Source organism: Tachyglossus aculeatus, chromosome X2, assembly GCF_015852505.1.
Source record: "Tachyglossus aculeatus isolate mTacAcu1 chromosome X2, mTacAcu1.pri, whole genome shotgun sequence".
NCBI lineage: Eukaryota > Metazoa > Chordata > Mammalia > Monotremata > Tachyglossidae > Tachyglossus > Tachyglossus aculeatus.
The window spans coordinates 31,083,759-31,089,758 of record NC_052100.1 but is presented as its reverse complement, the minus strand read 5'-3'; positions in this window follow the sequence as shown (position 1 = coordinate 31,089,758).

Here is a 6,000-nt window from a genome sequence, read left to right as displayed (position 1 = left end):
AAAACTGATGGGATAGAGCCAGACAGGTAGTTTCTTGATCCATCAGACAGCAGCCTCAGACTTTATCTCTTCCTTCAATGAATGGGTTTTCCAGTTCACAGGTGGCCGTTCGGGTTCCTTGGCCTTTGTCCCGAGAGTGAGATATGGGAACCAACCCAGCTGTAAAAATCTCCAAAGCTTTATGTGGGAAATCCTGCTGGGACAACTTGGCTTCCTTAATCTAAATCTGTTGGGCCCCATCCTCAGTCCTGCACCCGGGAGCACTCAACTTGTCAGTCCCATCCGATGCCCTTTCCATGCCCTCCCTTGCTTGGGTTTACTGGTCTCATTAAAATGGGATTATACTGAATGGCAGGAGCCATCGGGTGGCTCCAGTCACCACGGGGTTTGGACTTTGGCCCCAAGAGGAAGGTTGAGGGTGGGGGGAAGAGGGTGGGAGGGGCTGGAGAAGAATGAGGCTTAGCTCAGTCCAGCTGCCCTTATTGCTACTGCTCCGTGGCCAGCTCGGCTCAGAACACGGAAGGGGTGAGAGTGACTCTCTCCAAATCCCCAGCTTGCCCTCCCCAGCTCCGGGAGTCTGGGGATGCACCTGTGGACAGGGAAGAGCCTTGCCATGCCATCATGGCCACAGAATCAATGGGGTGAGTCCCATGAGGCTTCTTTGTGCTAGGCATGCTTGAGCAGATTCTCCGCAGGGCCTAAGATGGAGCTTGACACCCCAGGGGGTCCAGAAAGTAGGCGTGGATAACTGGCCCGTGCTTGTGTGGTTGTCCTTGAAACACCTAGTTACTCACTTCCCTGCACCGGTGGGGCTGGAAGGGACTCAAACACTGGCAGTGGTAGACGGCCACAAATTACAGAAAGTAGTGGCTGGGGCAGAGGCTGGGGTTGGGGCTCTGGCTGGGGCTGTTGCTAGGACTGCAGCTGTGATTGCAGCTTTTGTGTCTGTTGGACTTTGCACTGGGAGGAGCTTCAAACCCTGCTCCTCTAGCCACCGTGCCCTAGCCTTCTTGTATTTATCGTTGCCCTTGTCTTTTATGCCGTCTTATACTGAAGAGAAGCAGAAACAGACATGGGGAAAAAGTAAAATAAATCTTACCTTTTAGGGAATTTCTTTCTCCCTGTCCCTCTCACTCATTGTTAATTCAGCACTTGTTTGTCTGTAGTGGGGCCAGAGCCCTTATCCTTCAATGTTTAAAGTGCAATTCCTCAAAAGACTCTTTAAAGGCAAAGCTTTCTGCTTTATCGCTCACAGTCGCTTGAAAAACTTGTTGTTTTCAGTAATTTCACAATGAAACACAACCAGGCCTGAGCAATCTGCTCAGCATGGGGCACCCCAGTTCAGCCTTGCACTTGGCAATTCTGGACTTGTCCTCATCTGCTGGGGTCTATGTGGGGCGATCAGTCCTTGGTATCACTCTGTCCTCGGGCAGATACATTCTCCAGGAAGCCCGGAACACTCAGATCCAGGGTCTGGGAAGGGACTTTTCTTTCAAGGGAAAGGAAACAGGGTGGGACGTGGCTGGCAGCAGAGTCCAACGGCCTCCTGGTCTTAAGGCAGGGATGCTGGTAGATAGCGCAGCTGCATCTGTGAATACTTGGCCATTTTCTGTTGTCTCTGGGGCAGCACAAGGCTGACTAAACTCCAATCCCTATGGGTCACATGTGAAACCCATCAAGAGGCCATAGAGCTGTCATCAAAGTGCAATAGGGAAGAGCCACAGCAGCCCAGCTCCCCTAGCCCCCCAGATCGCTTATGTTGACTGCTACATGAGACATGGCTACCAGTGGGCCAGGGATTTGAAAAGAGTACAAGTCTCTGGAGGTTTTTGGCCCCAGCGGGGAAGCTGTGGTGGAGATCAGGGGCGACTTCTAGTCAGGCAAGGACTCCAAGTAGAAAAAAACAAGGACCCTGGTATTTGGAGCAGACTGGCTTCCCCTTGGGGGTACATGCTTTTCCCTCAAATAAGCAGCCCTATGAAACAAAGGAGCAGGGTTTTTGTCGTTGCTAGGTTTTTTTAATGGTATTTGTTAAGCACTTACTATGTGCCAGGCAGAGAAGCAGCTTGGCTTAGTGGATAGAGCACAGGCCTGGAAGTTAGAGGGTCATGGGTTTTAATCCTGTCTCTGCCACTTGTCTGCTGTGTGACCTTGGGCAAGTCACTTAACTTCTCTGTGCCTCAGTTACCTCTGCTGTAAAATGGGGATTAAGACTGTGAGCGCCATGTGAGACAACCTGATTACCTTGCCCCAGTGCTTAAAACAGTGCTTGGCACCTAGTAAGTGCTTACCAAATACCATTATTATTAGTATTATTACAGCACACAGAATAATAATAATCATGGGATTTGGTAGGCGCTTACTAGGTGCCAAGCACTGTTTTAAGTGCTGGGGTAGATATATAGTATATATCTATAATTCTATATATTTATATTGATGCCTCTCTACTTGTTCTGATGTGTACATATTTATATATAGCTATATGCATATATTTATATTTATATTGATGCCTATTTACTTGTTTTGATGTCTGCCTTCCCCGTTCTAGACTGCAAGCCTAGTATAGATAGGGATTGTCTCTCTTTATTGCTGTATTTTACTTTCCAAGCACTTAGTACAGTGCTCTGTACAGAGTAAGTGCTCAATAAATACGTTTGAATTGAATTTAACTGAATCATTAATACCTCACAACCTCTCCACCTGGTAACCCAGATTAAACAGGCAAACATGGGGTCAGCAGTGAGACATCTACTGGAAAGTTCTGGGGATCCTCAGACTGAAAATGACTCAAACTCCAGGTCTTCTGCCATCCCTGGAAAGTTTACCACCTGCTCACCCCACCCTGCCCTGGCACCACCGCTGGTGCCACTGTGGATCCTCTTGATCCACCCAGGGGACATGCTGGGCACAGCAGCACCAGACCTGGGGCAAACAGCACGCAAAGAAGGGAGAGGGCCTGGCCCCTGCCCTCAAGGAGCTTACAATTAAGTGGGAAGACAAGCAGACACAAATTTTTTACACATCATGGAAGCATTATAGGAGGAAGAGAAGAGCAATGCTACCACTATTAGGGCAGGAGTATGGCCGGATGAGAAAATAAAAATGAGAACTATCTAAGCATGCAGGGCATAAACACGTGGTCTATACGTGGTTCGGCTGTTGGACTGGCACAAGCTGAGAAGGGGAAGATAAATCAGGGTCAGCCTTCTCAAGAGGTGGGCTTTCAGAAGGGTTGGGAGATGGGGAGAGATGTGGTCTGCTGACTCCACCCTCGTCCCAGACAAGAAAGCAGGCCCAAAGAGAAGACAACAGAACTTCTATATTATGATATTTTTATTATGGCATTTTTAAAGCACTCACTTGTGTGCCAGGTATTTTGCTAATTGTTGGGGAAAATACAAGCTAATCACTTTGGACACAGTCCTAGTCCAACAAGGGGTTCACAGTCTGAGAGGATGGGAGAGAAGGGATCTTTATCTCCATTTTGCAGATGAAGAAAATGAGGCCCAGAGAAGCTAAATAACTTGCCCAAAGTCACTCAGCAGGACAGAAGCAGAGCTGGGATTCGAAGCCAGGTCTCCTGGGGGTTTTTTATGGTATTTGTTAAGCACTTACTATGTGTCAGGCACTACACTAAGCACTGGGGTACATACAAGCTAATCAGGTTGGACCCAATCGGTGTCCCATGTGGGGCTCACAGACTCAATCACTATTTTCAGATAAGGTAAGTGAGGCCCAGAGAAGTGAAATGACTAGCCCAAGGTCACACAGCAGCCAAGTGGTGGAGCCGGGATTAGAATCCAGGTCTTTCTGACCCCCAGGCCCATGTTCTATACATTAGGCCATGCTGCTTCTCAGTTGATTCCAGTCTCGTGGGCTTTCCACTGGGCCGTGCTGCCGCCATAGAGTAAATTTTCAGAGTCCAACATTAAATAATACCAGCATTTCAGTCAGACCTCTAAATATCCCCCAAACTCACAAATTGGACTCCGGTCCCACCTCAAGGCAGAGAGAACACTTCCTGCCCCGACACTGCACATCCGAGGAGCCCTGATCCCTGAACCCTCAGGGTAGGGCCCGAATATGGTAGAACTAGAGAAGGGAAACCAGAAAGAGCAGGGGGATGAAGCTGCTCCGGAAAGAGAATAGACTGAAAGAGCAGGACTTTTCAGCCTAGAAAGAAAAAGGCCAAGATAGGGGAGGCTAGAGCTAGGTAAAGGTTTGGACAAGGCGAATCCAGAATTCCTCTTCCCCAAAACCAGAGTGAGGGGCTCCCAGTGGAGATGGGGGCAGGCGAGTGCGGAGCCAGCCAAACAGAGCAAGATGTGTTCCATGGCCTGTGGTCATCCCATCACCAGCCACGGGCTGGAAATGGGGAAGTCCACTGACTCCCTCTATACTGTAAGTTCGCAGTGGGAAGGGAATGTGTCTGTTTATTGTCATTGTACTCTCCCAAGCACTTAGAACAGTGCTCTGCACACAGTAAGTGCTAAATAAAAACTGACTGACTGACTCCTAGTCCAGAGATCAGGCTTGGCGTGTGAGTTTCAGAGAGAGTCCAGAGCCTGGCTGGGGGAAGACTATCTGGCCTGCAGGGCAAGCTGAGGGCCAAAGAACGACTTCTGGCTCCTCAGCCTCTAGCAAAGCCACCCGGAGGCTGCCATTATCCTCACCACTGATGGGAGGAGCCGGCTCCGACCTGACAGGACTCCAGGGTTCCAGCTCCTTTGCAGACAGGAGCCCAGAGCCCCAGCTCCACCAGAGAGAACTCCAGGATCCCAGCTGTATTGCAGACAGGACTCCAGTTCCAACTCAGACAGGGCTCTAAGTTCCTAGTTCCATTGTGGACAGGATTCTAGCTCCATTATGGTGGCATTCATCCTCTGTCAGAGCGGGAACTCCAGGGTCCAGGGCATGTGGGCCCAGCTAACAGGTAAGCAGGGTCCATATACAGGCCAGGGATTCCATCTCCCCACCACTGAGGCAGGAACCAGGACATTCAGGTCAAAGATCAGGAGCTCTCTGGCCGGCGAGGAGGGTGAAAGTCAAGGAGGCTGGGCTGGACCCTGGCCACGACACCATTTGAGCAGAAGCCCCCTATAAGCCACACCAGGGCTTCATGCTGCAGACTATAAAGACAAGCTGCTTTCAGCCCATGCCCCTGTATGGTTGATTTCATAACCTTGCCTGGAACTGAAATCTTGCTTTGGCTCTGATCATTTGGGTTTGGAAGTGGCTGTTCTGTGGATTCATTTATTTATATTTATTTAAATATTGGTGTATTCATGTAGTTCTGAGTTGGCCCAGACTAGAGTCGCCTCAGAAAACATTTCAGGTGGTGCTGCCAGTGCCCACCCCAATTTGGGCCCAACTACACCCTTTCTCTGGACTGGCTCCGGGTGTTGTCCAAAAATCCAGGGCAGCGGCTTTCTGAAAAAGCCCCCCAGGAGGAATTTGGGCTGAGAGACCGCCCATTCTGAGCCAGGCAGAGCGTGGTTCCTGATTATCCTTGGGTCAGACAGCCACCGGGCGCTTGGGCTGGACGGTCATCCCCAAACCAGGTAGAAGCACATCACAGACCCCCTGCAACAACCCTGCCTGGTGCCCCCTGGTCCCCCGGGCCTGGGCTGGAACTGCTACCTCCGGCAGTAGTGGAGAGAGAGGATGAACAGTCCAGCCTAGGGACCACTCCTCAGCCCCCTGTCTCCAGCCTCTCACTGACCAGCTCTCCAGTTTGCCCCACTACCGGCTGGGAACTGATCCCACAGAGGATGTGGACTAGAGACCTTCTCCAACCCAACCATGTGGGGGGACAGGGAGAGTGAATCTGGGTCAGTGTCTCTGAGCCAGAGTCTCCTCTGAGCCCAACTTCCACTCCCTCTGGAGGTTACATCCGTTGGAAAACCAAGAAAGTGCTCGGGTCAGGACAAGGTGTGAGCCAGTGACCCCAGGGAGAAGAGTCCCAGGAAACCATCTGGAGCTCAGCCCAACCTGGATCTA